This window comes from Castor canadensis, chromosome 9 (genome assembly GCF_047511655.1).
Source record: "Castor canadensis chromosome 9, mCasCan1.hap1v2, whole genome shotgun sequence".
Classification (NCBI taxonomy): domain Eukaryota; kingdom Metazoa; phylum Chordata; class Mammalia; order Rodentia; family Castoridae; genus Castor; species Castor canadensis.
This window is the reverse complement of record NC_133394.1, coordinates 37,285,985-37,305,492: the sequence shown is the minus strand read 5'-3', so window position 1 is coordinate 37,305,492 and position 19,508 is coordinate 37,285,985.

The window sequence follows — 19,508 nt, the reverse complement described above, 5'->3', positions numbered from 1 at the left end:
AAGCTTACTTTCTATGTCTGCTTCAGACCTAGGTCTTGACTAGACCTGGAGTGAAATATTCACAGTTGGAGTCTTTTTAATCTTCCTTCTTGCCTTTTTCTCCTGCCATTCTAGAATTTTCCCACTGATATTTCTTTCTATAATATGTGTGCCATTACCTTTGGATATAATTTGGCTCAAAGACTTTCTTATTTTGTTATTACTGCCAGTAATAATAAAACTTATATTTTATGTAACAAAGTTTATAGTTTTTATATTTGATTATTCATATTCTTATTCAAGTGGGAGGAAATTGCTATGTGAATATTTTTAGGACTATTTAAGACTAGAGGGTTTCTGCAGTTATCTTGCATAAACAACCTATACTTTTTTAGTCACTGAGACAATATAAACTCTCACATCAAATAACTTACATAAGGAAAACAAAACTGCTAATTCTAAAAGTATTTTTGAGAAAGAAATGAACTATTTACTTGGGTTTCAGTCTTTCCTCATAGAATAGCTGCATATGTAGTTTTTTATCAAGCATTTTTAAGATATTTATTTTTCCTCTTTGGGGGTGGGGAACTGGGTTTGAGCCAAGGTCAGTGCTGCTACTTGGATGCTCTACAGCTTGAGCCACACACCAACATTTTTCCTTTATTTCTCAAATAGGGTCTCTTGTTTTTCTCTGAGGTCAGACTCAGTCCATGATCCTTCACATCCTTCCCTTTAGCTGGGATCTCAGGTGCACATCACCCCACCCTGCATTTTGTTTTTGAGGCTGCCCTCAAACCATGATCATCCTAATGTCCACCTCACGTGGTGGGATAACAGGCATGAAACAGCATATCTGAAAAAGTTTCTCATATCAAAGTAAATAAATGGATGGGTTTTCATAATTTTACAAATAAAAATCAGAGAAACCCAAAGTAATACAACATTTCAACTTCTGTATTTGCATGAATAGTCCTCAAACACTTGCATATATTGACATAGAGGAACATCCCTGAGGGTTTAAGAAGGTGTATCCTTCATTCTCACCATTTTCTTATTGCGGTGTGAATGCCAGCCAGAAAGCTGGCATTGCTATAGGACTGCATATCTTCTGGAGGCTGCTAACTCGAAGGATGAGATAGAGTGTACTTTGTGGGGAGAATACTGATGTCTGTCTTTTACATCTGAGTGAGGGATAAGCCTGTTTTTATCAAAAGTGCTATGAACTATGCCTTGTGCTGTGGAGTGCATTTATCCAATGAGGGATAAGTAGCAAGCTTATGTTAAACTAATGAAATAAGCTCAAAATGTTTTGGTTAACTTGTCCAACAAAGTATCAGAGCCTGGAACCCACACTGACATCCCTTATCCCACCTCACAAGCATTATATGTATATATATATATAAGTTAGCAAACAAAATATGCCTATAAGAAGAAAAATGTGGAATGGAAATTGATAGCTCTTTGAAGTAATACTTCTTGTTAACATCAAATTTATTATAATTTTTCTACTTATTTTACAATTATGTCAAAACTATATACATATATAATTCTATATGTTCATTACACTTAGTTATAATTACGCTTGCTAATTCTAATGTAACAGAAATGTGCACATACAGTTGAAACCAGATTTTGGACAGTCATAGAACAATGAAATATTCATGCTTACAAAACTGAAGGATATCTCTTCTATGAGCATAAAAATAGCCTCAAGGGTTTTGGTAAAATGGAGATTTGGCACAGTGGAGATTCAAGTCCTCTCAGAAGGTGTGTAGCTAGAGCTTCAGTAAGACAGTGCTGCCTAAAAAGCTGTCATTACTGAACACACTGTTGGGTAAACCCTTGACAATGAAGGGACTAGCATTCCTCTTCAATTCTTTATGCTGACACCTGTTTACTGGGAGTGTCAGAGTTAGTTCAAGTGGTTCAGCAACTTGGCTTTATGTGGGGCCACTTATCAATCCCTCACTCCTTCCACAGACAACTTTAATCAAGAAACAAATTTCAAAGTATATCTAATGCTTTATTGGGAAAGGCTGTCTAATCATGGGATCAGGGTTCCCAGAATACAGGCAAAAGTTTCATTTCTGGCTCTCCTGTTCACTTGTGCAAGGTTCTTCATTTTCCAAAGCCTCTGTAACAGACATTATAAGCTGAAGGAAAGTAAAAGATTCATCTCATAAGGTTATTTTGAGGATTAACTTCAGTAAAGCAAGAGATGTTCTGTGAGGCATCTGGCATGCAATAAACCCTTAGTCAGCCTGGTACAAATGACAAAGTTCTCTCCTTTGACCTTTTCCATACCTCAGTATTATGATCCCTTCAATCTTACTATATTTCCTCATGTGTTTGAAGCATTCTCTCTTTCTCTCTCTCTCTCTCTCTTTCTCTCTCTCTCTCTCTCTCTCTCTCTCTCTCTCTCTCTCTCTCTCTCTCATCTCTCTCCCTCACTCAAATCTATCTCCCTTTCCCTAACTAAAGAGAAGCTCTTCATTCAAGCACAAACAACTCCTTTGCACAAACAACTCCTTTGCCTCAAACTCAGCTTTGCAGCTTTTCATGATAATATTCTTTATGTTTGTTGTACTTTAGCAACATCTACTGAGTAACATGTCTTAATCTATTTGTAGCCACTGACTGTTCCTCCTTGACAACTTTACATTTTGCCTCTGTCAAACATTTTTCCAAACAAAAAATCTGAACTCAACCTGTTTATATTTTTACGTATGTAAAATATATATTTAAAAAGATATATAAGTTCAGTGATACAAAAAGAGCACAAGACTCTTAGACTCATTCACCTGTGTATAAAAAAATGATTTACTTCTTTGGAAGCCATCTTTGGACTAATAATTATGCTCAAAATTATTAATATTGTTGCAGGAGGGCTCAGATGGACAGAGAGGGCACCAAAGCAAGTTTATTTAGCAAGCCGGCAGCAACTCAACAGACTTGAGTCCTAAGGTTGAACCCCAAGAACAAGGGGACTCTAACCTCTGGGGTGAGATGACCTATCTCTGGTCTCCAGCTAACAAGCCCCAACTCCAGTTTTTGTTGTACTGTAGCACTCATTAACTCTCATTATCATTTATTATCACCATTCCCCCTCCCTACCTTTCTGCCACATTTCCTCCCTTTGATACTCAGACTCACTTTTGGGTCAAAAAGCATCATTTGGATCTAAGGGTTTGTATTTCCATAGCACCATTACATGAGCAACTGTCTTTCTACAGTGGTTTCCATAACAGTCCTGAAGGACTGCAGTACCAGGGGCTTTAGGCAGGGTAGTATCAGGCATGCATCTAAGACAAGAAACACTGTCCCTATTAAGATCTTGACCCCACCTAGGTTTCAACATCAGCCCCCAAATAGGTCACTGGGACTCCATCCCTTCCAGGTCTGCACAGGGACATGGGCAAGCTTTTTCATCTTCTTTCATCTTCTCAGTAATCTCCTTAATTACCTTTTCCTCATCATTAATCTGTAAACAGCAGTTACTAAGATTGAGATTATTTCAGACTATTGCAAATTTAGGGAAGTTATCCATCATGTGAGGTTGGAGCTTCATGTGATTGGGAATCCCCCACCACTGAGTTTCCTCAGTAGCATCATGGTAAAACTTTTGTACCAAGCAGACCAATTCCCCTACTGGGTGGAGAATTGGCCTTTTGGATGAGAAATACAGTAATTTTCAATAATAGAGGTTTTAAGGAGCCAAATGCTCTCCCTGAGGCTAGGGAGAGTGGTTTCATTAAAGGGCTCTTGTGGGTTTGGCTCTTTCACTTCCCATGGCTAATGGTCTCCCGCTTTCATTTCCCCCAAAAAATAACATGAAGTTACACTCAGAATTTGTGTTCTGGACTCAATTAGTGAGAGGAACAGGTTTTTGGTTGTAACTGAGATGGGAAGCTCCCTTTGTATCTCCTCGTAAAAGGAGAGAAAGACCTGGTATGAGGAGCTCTCATAAGTGACCCTGATGAGTTGAAAATGTAGCACAGTACCAGGATCTGGTTCCTTTTATAGATTAAAATGTCAAACCTTTTACCAACTTTCCAGACTGCTTCATTGAGTTTGAAAATAGCGAAGTTTACAGGCTTACAGACACCAAGAATGGAGGTTCTTGGTGAGGTTGCTTTCCTTTTTTGTAAAATAGAGGCAGTTTCATGTTAGGTGTGGACTTCCCCTTCAAGCCAAGTTGTCCACCTTTCACAACCCCAATAAGGATGGTAGAGTCATTCATAGTATGCACAACCGGATGTTCCACTGTCATCTTTTGGGCAGATATACTTGTCATTTAACCTAGAGGTCCTTTCTCAGGCTGGCTCCCCACAGTTGTCCCAAGGCCTGATATTTTTAACTATTGTGGCACACATATCAAAGTATATGGACACGGGTCTGTTGAGTCATTAACCTGGGTGCAGTTAATGAGCTTTCCAGTGCTGGTGAAGCTTTAAACCTCTAACCATTGCTCCCTAGGGGGATAGATGAGGTTAAAACAGTTATAGTGACCAACATGAAAGGACACTGAGTAGGTAGTTTTGTTGTGGGTGCATGACCCAACAATGGTGCCCACACAGGAATAATAAGTATGGAAAACCAGAGTTTTGATAACAGCACACCCTACTTGGGTAGTGTACATACATGAGTCACAGTCCAAATCCTGGGCATCCCCAGGTAGAGAGCTGACCAAGATTAGCAAAAAGAGAACATGGAGGGATTCATCCTCAAAGGTGAGATGGATGACTCCTCAAGCTTCCACCATGCATAGACTAGTCAGCTTCCAGAGTGACTACAGCAGGGCTGACATCTTGTCTTCCATGGTTTCCTGTTGACTCCTGGAAAGCAGGGTCTTGTTGGGGAAGGGTACAGGTGTTGTACAGTGAGGCTGGTTCAGGGATGCACTCCCAATAGAGGGAAGCTGGCTTCACTTAGCAGTAGTGGATTCAGGGAACAATCTCTCTACTTTAACTGCAGTGGGAGTGGAGAAAACAACAACAAAAGGGCCCCTCTAGTGGGGCTTTAGCAGTTGACTATTCTATTTCTTTATCCAAACAGAATCCCCTTGTTTATAAGTGTGCATGGGAGTCTCTCTCTCACCCTGTCATTGATTTTTGAGAGAGTCAACACAAGGGCCTGTATCTGTTGTCTTAAGGTGAGGTCACCTAGTTTCTTAAGGGCCCCTTGCAGGCCCTTGACAAAAGGGGATGGATACCCAAAAATAATTTCAAAAGGGGAGAGACCCATTTGTTTGGTGGGGCTTAACTTAATCCTGAGCAAGGCCATGGGCAGTAGTTGATTCCATTCTAGGTGGGTTTCCTGGCATAGTTTTCCCAATTGCAATTTTAGAGCCAGTTCATATGTTCTAGTTTCCCTGAACTGTGGGACAGTATGCTGTGTGTAGCTTTTAATTTATTTTTAATCCCTTAGCCATCAATTATACCATCTCAGTTACAAAGGTCAGTCCATTGTCTGAACCAATAGATGATTTCCTTTAATGGGCACCTGGCCACATCTCAGGCTTTCTCAGTCCAAGTGGGGAAGGCGAATCATCCATCGTGAGAAAGTGTAGACAAACACCAGCAAATATTTATATCATGGCCCTTGTAAGTGATTGTTTCTGGCACACAGACTGTAGATTTCACATATTGTCTTATTTATGTTGGAGATCTTGGGGACATAAAAATGCTGGGACAAGATGATCTCAAGAGCTGTCTGCCCTAAGTGAGTTCTTTCATGGAACTGCTTGACAAATGTGGGAGCCAGTGACTCAGTTATGGCAATGTAGCCATCAGTAAGTTTCCACCATCCACCCAGTAGAAAATTTTCTCCTTCAGTCTCAAACCAAGCTTGTTCTTTTGAAGTATGCCATGGGTCCCATTAAGATAAGGGGCATGAGAACAAAACAGTTGTCAGTGAGGCCAAGGTTTGTCCTCCTGTGAGTGCTGCTAGCTTATCTTCCCTATCAGCCTTTTGGTTTTTCTAAACAGCTGTTGTCTCCTCCTTCTGGAGCCCTCAGCAGTACATGGCCACTACTCACATAGGAGCCCATACAGCTTTTGGTAATTTGAGAATTCGTTGTCCATATTTAACACTTTTTCTCCTGAGTTAGAGATCCTGACTGGCAGTGGCCATGCTTCAATGACAGTTTCCAGAGTCACTATTGTGCATCAGCAAAACATGTGCCATACCAGACAAAGCTGCTGCCATCCATGAAATACTCAATATCCAGATGACTAATAGGCTTGTCAGTCAAGTCTGGCTGGCTGGAGATCACCTCATCCATAATCTCTAAACAGTCATGATCCAGTGGGCCTGAATAATAAGGTGGCTGAGTTATGAGTCTTAACAACCTTGAGCCAGACACATGGGTTTACACATAACATTCTTTGATATGTGACCATTCAGGACTATGTTAATCAATGATTTTCTTTATATTCCATGAGAGTCAAAACAGACTGGGTACCTTGGACTGTGAGTTCTTGTCCTAAAGTGAGTTTATCTGTTTTAGCTACCAAGATGGCAGTGGCTTCTAGCCACAGGAAACTGCATCAAGTTCCTTTGATAAGCCACTGTGTGGTGGCAGGAAGCTAGCACCTGGGTCAAATCTCCTACACTGTCACCTGTGTTTCTAGGAAGAAGGGCTTCATCACATCTGGCAAGCCCAAATAGGAGAAGGGGACCAGGAAGTACAGAAAAGGTTATATCATGAAGAATTAACCTAGAAGGTAACACACATGCACAGGAAATCAATGTGAGTCAACTCCCTGTGTAGCTATCCTTCCTGTTATTGCTTGTACTCTCTCTTCAACAAAATTAGAGATAAGGGCAAAATAGTTTCTGCTGGGTACCAAGGGGGGAGTGGTAGGTGGTAAAGGAGGGGGTGAGGGGAGGGGGGAGAAATGATTCAAACATTGTATGCACATATAAATTTAAAAAATAAAAAAATAAAGAAGAGTTAATGCAAAAAAAAAAATCTGGCAAGCCCAGAGCAGGGGCATTTGTGAGTGCCCTCTTAATTTCCTTAAAGACCTTTTCTTTCTCCTTTCCCTATACCATGGTTTTCTGTTCCCCCCCCACCCCCCACTTTGTGGCTTCATAGCAAGGTTTTGCTGAGAGAGTAATTGGGGATCCAGATACAGCAGAAACCTGCAACTCCTACAAATTCTTTAATCTGTACAGTGGCCCATAAGGGGGGTAGGGACTCCTCAGGGTCCCCCACTAATATGCTTTTCTCTGGCTTTTTAAATTTTCCCCTGTACTTGGAAGCTGCTGCTTTCCTGGTTACCATAACCCTTCATGCTTTCTCTAGGTAGGGCTTTAGCCATGTGGGCTAACTGAGGACTGCATCCTGCCAGCAGTCAATATAAGGAACCATCTGGGTGTTCCAGGCTCGGCTACAACTACTTTAAAAACTCTGTTGATTAAGACCTTGTCTAATAACCCCTCCAAGGGCCATCCTACACTGAAAGTAGGCTGGTCTATTTCACAGAAGATCTGAAGCTTTCCAGGAGTCAGCTTGATGTTGTAATCTTCATTAAATCCCCTCTTAAAGTTCTTAAGCATGCACTGTAGGGGGTGATCTTACACTGACCTCCCATTTCTCCCATTTGCTAGATATCAAGACAGAGAAAAAGACGTAAAGGATGAGGGCTATGGAGAAGAGTAAGTGTTCCTCCTCTCTGGCACATAGGAAAACAAATAACACCACTCATTTTGTCCATTCTTGGCCACTCCCCTCATGGGTATCTAGATGTTTTGATAGCCATAGTGAGTCCACATAAGCCCTGTTAGGGCTCACTCTAGACCACATGAGTTTGCCATGAACCCACAGATTGGAAATCCACACTTGCTTTGTAACTAGGCTACGTGTCAGGCTCACACTTTCACACTCACAGAGCACAGTACTTACACCCTGCTCCCTGAACTGGAAAAACACAGCTTCATCCCTAAAGGCAGTTACTAGGGTGTCTTTGGGAGTTGATCAGACTCCCTGTCTGCCTCCTAAGGCAGGCCTGAATTTGAACCCAGATTCTTAACAGTCTGATGAGCAAGGCTCCCAGGTTGGTTCCTGAGCCTTTCCAGGTTCCTTTATACAAACAGAACTTACTTCCTCAGCTTGCCAGAAGAGAGGCTCCCTCTCCTGGATCAACACAGTCCAGTGGCACCTGGCAGGAGCAGCCTTCCTGGTGTTCCGGGGACATTAAGCCAGTGACAAGGAGGTGAAAACACCACCCTCCAAATCCCAGATGAACCCCAGGAAAGGTTGCAGGAGGGCTCAGACAGAGACTGAGAGGGCAACAGAGCTTTTGGGAAGCAGGTTTATTAAGCAAGCCAGCAGTAACTCAGAGGACTCATGTCCAAAGGCCTAGCCCTGAGAACAAAGGGGGCTTTCCTTATATACCTTTGTGCAACTGGAACAACAGGTCAGGGATGCTGAGCCAGTGACAAGGAGGTGAAAACAGTAGGCCCCCAGAAATGTTGCAGGAAGGATCAGACAGAGACAGAGAAGGCACCAAAGCTTTCAGGAAGCAAGTTTATTAAGCAAACTGGTAGCAACTCAGCATACTTGAGTCCAAAGGCTGAGCCCCAAGAACAATGGGGGCCTTATTATATACCATTTAGAGCAAGTTACAGAAATGGGGAGGAGGTACATTTTGTCCTATTCAGAATCATATGTCATTTTATTGGCCACTCTAACCTCTGGGGTGAGGTGACCCTTCTCTGGTCTCAAGGTAAAATTCCCCAACTCTGGTTTTTCTTTATTTTACTGTAGCACTCACTAACTCTCATTATCATTTATTGTCTTCCTTCCCCCTCTCTGCCTTCCTGCAGCAATATTTATTTCACCTTGGTATCCAGTGTGAAGTAGGTCTAAGGCTCCAAACCCTGGCATTTTCCCACAGGCCTGCCAGGCTGGACATATCCTGTAATACAAAGGCTCAATTAGATTCCAGGGAGACAGTTGTAATGAGAAGCCACAGAACTCTTACTTCTGAGGTCTCTAAAACTATTGCTTGGTTTGCACTCTTCCTTTGACTTGCTTGTTCAGTTCTCCCTTGCATTATCACATTGGTGAGTCCTGATCATAAATTTCTTTAGCAGGCTTAAGGAAACAGAAATGGATATCTGTTACATGAACCCAAAGAATCCTGACATGGTTTGAATGAAAAACTTAGTTTTAGTTCTTTATTAGTCTTTTTTATATGTCTAAGTATATTAAACATAGGATTAGGAAATTGGTAAAAACATTTTCACTTTAAACTTCATTGTTTCAATATCTAACAGGTACAGTTGATCAATTCTTTTAAATTATTATTAATGAACTGGGCATTGTAGCTCATCCCCATATTCACAACTACTTGAGATTCTGAGATTGGGAGGATTGTGGTTCTATGCCAGCCCAGGAAAATAGTTTGCAAGACCCCACCTCATAGATAATCAAAGTAAAATGGACTGGAAGTGTGGTTCAAGTAGTAAAGCACCTGCTTTGTAAGCACAAATCCCTGAATTCAACCCCAGTTCCACCAAAAAAAAATCAGTAATAAAATATAATTTCATTCAGTGAATACCCAGAAGTAATATGAATATTGACACATGCACATAGGGTTCTGAGTTCTTCATTTTATGCTCACTAAAGCTTTTTGTTTTATTGCTGTTTGGTGGTACTGGAGAAGGAACTTTGGGTCTTGGGCTTGTTAGGCAAGTACTCTACCACTTACCCACTCACCCATATCTAACACTGACTTCTTATTATGATCTTTTAAAAGAGGAGTCTCATGAGTATTGAACAGATAGTAATGTATGTCATCTATAGAATATAAAGTAGTCACATGATGTACTTTAGTAAATGAGTATTGTTAAGCACACATGTAGAGCAAGTTGATGTACTAGGAATTCATAGTAGCTATTTTTGTCTTTCTTATATATGCCATGAATTTTATCCCCAAAGTACTGTCTTAGTTTCCTGCATCATTACACATACCCTTCAAAGCAGTACAATTGAGTCTTGAAAGATACAATCCCAACCGCCATAAGTCTGAATACTCAAATCCCAAATATCTAAATCAAAATACCTAAAGTCTAAAATCCATAATCCCAAAACATTAAAATCCCAAATGTCAAAATTCATAAAACCAGATTCAGAAAACTTCAATTATCATTGGAGAAAAAGATTATTTAAGAGAGGTAGGAAAAATTCAGGGGAAGGGCTCAGTGAATTTTCAGGTATACACACTAGAGTGCTAATGAATTAAAGCCATGTCTGCCTGAAGAAGCTAATAAAGCTACTGAGATGTTCGAAAACAACTGTGTTCCCAATAGGATAAGAAGACATGCAGTGGTGTGGTTATTCCATAACCAGCAGTGTTTCTGCCAAATCTCTATGAGTGCATTTAGACTGGATTTCCACACATCCAAAAAAACACTGACCCATGGGGCAGGAGATGGAAAATGCTTATGTCTGTATATATTGCAATCACAGAAATTTTTCAAAAAGAACATAACCATGTTGCCAATGCATATGAATATATTCTCTCAGTAGGGCCATATTTGAAGTTGAATAAAAAAGTAGTTCAACATGCTATAGCTAATAATTGTGAAAGTTGGGTGACTTTCAGTGAACTACCTTAATGCACTTAATGCATACTCATCCCTGTAATGCTCTTTTTCTTTTTTCTTTTTTACACTTTGTTTTTTACTTATTTGCTTGTTATAGTTATACTGGGGTACAATGTGACATTAACAACATGCTTACAACATATCTAGTTAGATTCACCCACTCCATCTTTCTCCTTTATCTACCCTAACCCACTTCTTAGAAAAGTTTCCACGGTTTCATCATTCTATTTTCTTACATTAATACGTAATACTTCCATCATATTCCCCCCTTTACCCTTGAGGTCTCTCCCCTCCCATTGGCACCAACCCCCAGCTAGGATTTGTTTTACCTTCCTGTCCATTTTTTAAGTCATTCTAGCACTAGGGTGCTAGTGTCAAGGATTGCAGAATTATAGAAAGAATGGAAATAATAGAAAAGGTGGTATAATAAACCACTCCTTGAGTGGTTTGTAAAGAAAAGAGAGGGAAAGTCAGGGAGAGAAGAAAGAGAAGAGGAAAAGGAAAAGGAAAAAGTAGGAGAATTATAAAAGTAAGGAGAAGATTTTTGGTGTAAAAGGATAGACAAATTGAACATTAACAACATAGAAAAAAATTTTTAAGTCAAAATTTCTTCCTTTTTGTGAAGCGGAGTGGGGAGGAGTGGGTTTCCTCAGTGTTCAGTGAGTACACTGGACACACTCTTCCAATTTCTGGACCTCAGGTTTTAGTCTGCAGTTCTCACATGTCCCATCTGAGGGGATCCCCTTTAATGCCATGGATATCTGCATCCCTATTGGCAGAGGTTTGCTCTCAGTTCCTGACTCTCCTTAGGATAGACATGCTGGACTGAGTGGTAGGAGGTGGTGTTTCTTGTCTACTGGGCAGGTTTTGGGGGTGGGTTCTACTCTGGCTGTCTAGCCAAAGGCTCCTCTTAGGAGAGGTAGTCAAATTTGGCTTGCTTAGCTAGGACAGCTCTCAGAGGTGGTTGTGGGGGTGTCAGAATGCTGTGGGGGCTCACCATGGAGCAGCCAGCCCCCTTTGTAAAGCAAGATTAAGAGCTGTAGCTCATGCTGTTTGGACAATAGCTCTTCTTGGGAAGCAAAGGGCAGTCAGACTTAGTATGCTACCAGGCTTCATGAAGGTGCTTGAATGAGTTATAATTTACCACAAGCTGAGCTCAGGCTTGGATTGTCCTCACTGTCTTCCTTTGTATAGCTGCTCATAGGCTGAGCTGTATGTTGCCATGCCCTTCCCCTACCAGGTAGAGTGGGAGATTTCACTCAATTTATTATGCCAAAGGCCTTCTCCTGGAGAGGGTCAGTCAGATGCCTATAAGCTGAGAAGGTCTGTGGGGTAACTCTCAGGAATAAAAGTGAGTACCTTACCTGAATCAATCATAGATTCCTCTTTCTGGTGTCAGAGAACTACCCAGGCTAGCAATTTTTCCCTGTATTCATAGTCTGTAACTCCGTCTCTGCAAGGTTCACAGCCATTTGTGTCAATTTTTAGCACTTTGTGATACTCGTGGACTGGAAACAGGAAGGAAGGAAAAAAGGAAAAAAATCACACAGAACACCCTCCAACAAAACCCAGGTGGTGCTGGTACAGTATGTGCCTGGAGGTGCCCGTGCATATGGGGTCAACTTCCACTTTAAAATTCTTACTTACAGGTTGGTCATTGTAGATATTGTCTGTCTATATATTGGTTACCTCTTACTTAGCAATCTCACCCTTGATTCTAAGAACCTAAGGTTATCTTTCAGGTTTGTGAGAATTCCATGATCCAGAGGTTGTCAGCACCTGCTTTCTTGGAACTGCCCCTGAAAAGGCTTTTAGAGGGTAAGGAGGAGTAACAGACAGGGTTAGACTGACTATAGTGCAATATATTGACAAGTAAAATACAAAGGCAAAACCCCACTGAACAATGAACATTTCAACAATAAAGAACAGGAATATAAAACATGTCATGAGAAGGGGACAGTATTTGTGGGAGGGAAACAGAGGGTGAACATGGCAGATATATTTTCTATAGTAGCATGAATGTGGAGCACTGACACCTTTTAAAATCGTTTTAAGAAAGTGAAGGGGGTAGAGACAGAATTATGCAAGAGATCAACCGACCAAGGACAAATTGTATGCATATATGAAAATGTCACATTGAAACCCCCTGTACATGCAATATATCCTGATAAAAACATTTTAATGGCTTTAACAATACAGCTTTCAGTTTCATAACATTTCTTAGAATTCCAAATTTCATCACATTCCTCTGGATGAAAATCTCTGTCTTAATGAAGAAGAAACTGCCCACATAATCTCAAGTTCAGACAATGAAAGCTCTAACAAAATAGAATGATGTTTTAAGTTATTGTAGTGGATTCAGAAAACCAATGGTAACTCTACAAAGCTTTGTAGCAAAATCAGTTTTTATCACTTGATATTTATTGCAATTAGAGGCAATGCCTAGTCACTGAGACACAATGTGTTTCCAAATATTTCAAGAAAGATGTAGAGCTGGGTGCTGGTGGCTCACACTTGTAATACTAGCTTTTTCAGAGGGTAAAATCAGGAGGGTCATGGTTTGAGGCTAGCATAGGCAAGTTGTTTGTGCTATCCTATCTCCAAAACAACTAGAGCAAAAAGTGGACAGTGGGTAGAGTGCCTGCTTGGCAAGTGTGAAATCCTGAGATCAAGACTCAGTTCCACCAAAAAAATGATACAAAAGAAATGTATATGGAAACTTCCAAGAATCTTAATTGAAATGCAATTCCATATGTAGAACGAATTGCATATGACCATTTTGTAGTTACCATATCAATCTGCCATATGATACAGTGTTGAGTTTCAATAAATTTCCAGCAGTGTCTAGCTACATCTTATACAACAATTATCCACCAAAAATCATATGTTCTCCCTCATATGCAGACATTAGATCAAGGGCAAACACAACAATGGGATTGGACTTTGATCACAAGATAAAAGCGAGAGCACACAAGGGAGGTGTGAGGATAGGTAAGACACCTTAAAAATTAGCTAGCATTTGTTGCCCTTAATGCAGAGAATCTAAAGCAGATACCTTAAAAGCAACTGAGGCCAATAGGAAAAGGGGACCAGGAACTAGAGAAAACGTTAGATCAAAAAGAATTAACCTAGAAGGTAACACACACACAGGAAGTTAATGTGAATCAACTCCCTGTATAGCTATCCTTATCTCAACTGGCAAAAACCCTTGTTCCTTCCTATTATTGCTTATACTCTCTCTTCAACAAAATTAGAGATAAGGGCAAAATAGTGTCTGCTGGGTACTGAGGGTGTGGGGGGGAGAGGGAGGGGGTGGGGGCAGGGGGCAGAATTGACCCAAGCATTGTATGCACATATGAATAATAAAACAATAAAAAGTAAAAAACAAAAAAAAAACCCAATTATGCAACAATGACTTATTTATAAACCACTATTTTATCCTCTCAGATAAAAGGACTTGTTTTCCTGTGTTCCAAGACTTTGAGTTTTAATTTCATTTTAGAACAAGTATTTATCATTCCCAAAGAGAATCTGCTCTATAATAAGACAGGGCTTGCTTAAAAAGAATATTAAATCTGACTGAAACATATTTTCATGTTCAGATACAACATTACATTACATGAAAATGATTAAACGTAAATTACAATCCAGTTTCTCTAATTCTTGGAGTGTTAAATTAAGATTTGCAAAAATGACAATTTCTAACTACAAAAGTTATAATAATTATTCATAAAGTGTAGAACCACTTTGAGACTATTACAACCCTCAGTTTTCCCATATACCTATATTTCATTAACGATTTAATGACATTCCATCCTGTGCTACTCCTAATTTTGCCTTAAAAAGAACACCCTCCTCTAAACTCACACAACTTCATGGGTTTTTTTTTTAGTATTCAGTCAGTTCAACAAAATAAATATTCCTACTTCCCTTCCTACCTTTGTTTTTATCCTTCTCATATTGCTCCCACAACCTTAATTATAATGTCATATTATTCCCAACAAAGCTCTGTTGTTTTGGAGTGGTATATCAAATACCAGCACAACTTGATTGCTTTTGACCAATATAGAAGCTATGGCAAATGTGTAAGCTGAACAGCAATCAAGGGTGTATTTTGGCAGTGACTTCAATGGGTACTGGTGAGAAATGAAATTATAACCATTAGTAGCTCATATTAAGACCCTAAAACTTGGAGAACATATTCTTAAGTGATGTTAGAGAGGTTCAGAAAGATAGAGGTCACATGTTTTCTCTCATATGTGGAAGATAGATCCAAAACAAGTACAAACATTGTCATATATACATACAAATAGATTCAGTGTATATCTCCAAAGGTGGGACTGTTAGAAGAGACTAAAGAAGGAAGAAAAGAAGAAAAGAATGACAGAGTAAAAAATAAAGAAATACATCACATCTGTGTAGAACAAGACAATGAAACAGAGTGAATACTTTTAAACAATACAGGATAAGGGGAAAGGCATGAGGAGGAGTAGTAGAGGGGGTTAAACTAATTTAAACATAAAATATTTACAGGTAAAATACCAAAGCAAAATCTTCAGTGAACAAAAAATGGACACAAAAACAAAGAAGGGCAGGGATGTAAATCAGGTCATATTAAGGGGAGAGGACTCGTTAAGTGAAGAGGGAAAAGGAGGGGGGATATGATTGATGTATACTTTCTATACAGGTATGAATTACGGGACATTGAAACTTGTTGAACTCACTTAAAGAAGGGCAATGGAGTAGGAGGTGGAATAAGGAAGGGATGTAACAAACTGTGGTATAATACATGTTTGTAGCGACATGTCACAACAAAATCCCCTGTATAACTATCATATACTAATATAAATAATTTTTTAAGCCCTAAAATTTTTTGTTCTTTCTGTTTTCTCTTTCCCCAGAGTATAAGCTTTAGAAGGAAAGTATAGGAATTTTCCCTTGTTTCCCCCTTCTGACTTTCTCCACTTCACAGCAGTTTTTCATGCCCTCAGTTTTGCAATGGACCATTCCTTGTCCATTCTTATTTTTATAATAGTCCCTGTATACTTCTTTAACCTCATGTCGTAACTCTTTATTCTCCACCGTGCTCCCATTTTGGGCTAAAGAAGCATTTCAAGCTTTGATAAGGGGTTGGCATAACTACCAGGAATTACATTGTAGAAAAGGAAACATTTTATTTCACTTGTACATTAAAAAAGGCTAAGCCTTTAGTTAGTGGTTTTAAGCATTAGATGAATCAGACTCATAGATTGTTGGATCTGTTTTGTTCCTTCCTTCCCCTCATGGAAACCTCCTCCAAGCATTATTTGCAACTATTTCTCCTCTCATCTAGTTACCTATCTAGTTTTTTTGTTGAAGATATACCCCTCCTTCAATGATTGTTGCATACCTCTAGGTACCAAGTTTCATGTTTTCCTTCAGCTTCTTTTGTCCTCAATTCCTGCGTAGAACTCTATGATTCTGTGTTACTTATTTTCAGTGTAATTTTCAAAGTGCTGTTACCAACTTCTGTTTTTACTGTCAGTTTTCTTGAACACTGGTCTGTCTAGAAATTCTCTCTCAAGGAATCAATTCATACTGATGTTAGGAGTAGGATGATAGATTATAAACTTCCTCTGCATGTCTCTGTGAGGTAAAAGAGTCATGGCAGCAAAAGAGAAGCTATATTTCAAGGAGATAAAGAGAGAAAGAATATTGGGAACCAAGAAAGAGGTGGCAGGAATTTTAAAATTTATAGAGAAACACAGAGACAACTCAGGGAGACAGGGAGCAAGGCCACAGCACAGGTGGAGACCCCAAATGAAGGCTACTCATCACTCCTTCACGTACAAGTGGAAGAGGTATTCATCCTAAAAGATGGACAAATATCAACATAGAAACACAAAAAAATATGAAAAATGAAGAAATATGATTCTTCTGAAAGTTCATAACTCTTTAATAAGTCAATCTGAAGATTTTTGAGTGAATGAATTTCAAAGAACCAAAAGGCTATTTTTAAAATTGATCATGGACTACAAAAAAGGATACAAATAAACAGTTGAATGAAATAAAGGAAGACAGTACAGAATGTGAAAGAAGGAGTCAATAAGAGATACAAATTATGAAAAGAACCTAATGCAAATCTTGGAAACTAACAGCTTGATAAATCAAACAAAAAAATCTAGATTGAAAGTCTCATTAGTAGAAAAGATTAAACAGAAGAAATACTGTTATGGCTTGAAAACAGTGTTGATGCATTAGCACTTTCAGACAGTAATGATTAAGGAAATAATAACAAATTCTACACAAAATTTCAAGACCTTTAGAGCATAATTGAAGCACAAATTCAAGAATTATAATTTTAGTAAGAAAAATAGAGATAGAGGAAAAAGGCACAGTATATCTATTCAATGAAATAATGGCAGAAATTTTCTCAAAACAGGAAAGATGTAGGCATCCAGGTATAAAAAGTATTTAAAAACCAAAGCATATATTACCATCCAAGAAACTCTCTATGACATATTTTAGTTAAACTGTCAAAAATACAAAAGAAAGCAAGAATACAGAAAAGTTTGTGAGAGAAATGTTATGTTACTTATAAGGACAAACTCATCAGAATAACAACTGATTTCTCAGCAAAAACATAGTAAAATCATACTATAGCTCAAATGGACTGAACAGATATCTACATTATATTTCACCCAACTTCTGCAGAATACACATTATTCCAGGTAGCTCATGATATAGTCTACAAAATAGATATTTTAGAACATATGTTAGTCCTAAAGTAACAAGAGAAACTACAGAAAATACATAAGCACATGGAAAATGTACAAATACTTTTGAATGATCATCAAAGGGAGGAGATTTTAAAAATATTTTTAAATTCCTATAATTATATGAAAATGAAAACAAAATATACCAGTCTACAAAGGGTATAACAAGATATAGCATAGAAAGTTCCATGAAATAAGTTTGTATCTTTGCCCATCTACATTAAAAAATCAGAGGGATATCAAATAAAAGACAGTGATATATATCAAAGTCTTAGAAAAACAAGAACAAGTCAGACTTATAACTAATAGAAGGAAAGAAATTAATGTAATAACTACTAACATATCACTATGAACAATTGATGAAACAGAGTTCGTTGGGTCTCTGAAATATAAAGAAGATTGACAAATCCTTAGACAAACTGGATCAAAAGAAAAAGAGAGAAAGCTCAAATTAATAGCCAGCCAAAAAAGTTAGCAAAACTTCATGTCAACCAATAAAGCTTATACATGCCTGTCATTCCAACTATGCAGGAGGCATAAATAGCAGCATCACAGCACAGACCAGCCTCAGCAGTCGGTGAGGCTCTATTCTGAAAAATAACCAAAGCCAAAAGGGCTCGAAGCATGGTCCAAGCCGTAGAGGACTTGCCGAAAGGAGGGAGATTTAGAGTTCTGTCAACAAATGGACAAATTAAACTCTAGACATGTATGAATGAGGTGCCAAAATTAAACCAAGTGGATATTAAAAATCATTGAACAGATCAATAACTAGAAATGAAATTGAAGCAGTAATTAAGTCTTGGAACAAAGAAAAGCACAGGACTGGACAGATTCACAGCTAAATTTCACCAGAAGTATATTACGTTTTTTGTAGTACTGGAGATTGAACTCAGGGCTTTGCACATCCTGGGCAAGTGCTCCACCACTAAGCTACATTCTCAGACCCTTCATAGCCAGTGCTATTCAAACTATTACACAAAATAGAAAGGGAAGGAATGCTTCCAAACTCATTCTATGAAGCCAGCATTACCGTGTTACCAAAACCAGAATAGTAAACAACCATAAAACAAGCTGTAAACATATATCCTTGATAAATATGTAAGCAAAAATTCTCAACAAAATACTAGCAACAGTGAATTCAACAACATATTTGAAGGATCATACACCATGATTCAGTTGGTTTCATTCCAGTAATGCAAGAATGGTTTAACATATGCAAATCAATTGGTAGAATATAGCACACAAGTAGAATCAAGTATAAAATCACATTATCACCTCAATAGATGCAGAAAAAGCCTTTCACAAAATTCAACATCCTTTCACAATGTCTTCATGATAAAGCCCTGAATTGTGGAATTCATATCAGTTTGTATCATATTAAGCTCATGATATATAACACTTTTGGTCTTATACCACCTTGAAAATGTTCATGTGCATAGCACTTCACTACATTAATCTGCAACATTTCATCAAAACATCTGGTGAACATTTAGATACTTATAGCTTGTCACTAAGAAGAAACTGCTGTTTGGTTTGTTTTCTGGCTTCTCTGAGATTAGTTCTAAAACCTTTCACAGGGATGTCTGTGAACAAACGAAACTATTCATGGACTTTGTATCAAACTCAGGTTAAAAAATGGCAATCCATTTTCTAAACTGAGGGAAAAGGAGATAACTTTAACTCACTAGCTTTGGCTTCAGAGTCAAAGTAAAATATTAAGTAGATTCTTGATTTATAGTGCTGGATTTGAATAGAATGAACACATACCCTAGATACTTGATTTTTGGTTTTGGTCCATACCTTGCTTCAACCCACAATACCTATTAGACAGCATGCATCAGCAGGGCAAAATAGTCACCATTTTTTCTTTCTAAATATCTTTAAGTAAATATTAGTCACCTTGGCTTTCCAAACCATTTTGCCCAAAAAATGAGGAATTTGAGTAGGATGTTTCTAAACCTCTTCTAGCTGTGTTATTTTTCTTAAACTTTACAAAATGTGGGGGCTACTTCTGTGGGTATGTAGATTAATATTTCAAAGTCTGTCTTCCCCATGCCTTTTAGTAGAGTTGTTAAAAGGATATGGGCTTCTGAATCAGACAGATATGTCTTGGGATTCTTGTGTTGCCACTCATCAATTTAAGACATCTTCAAAGAT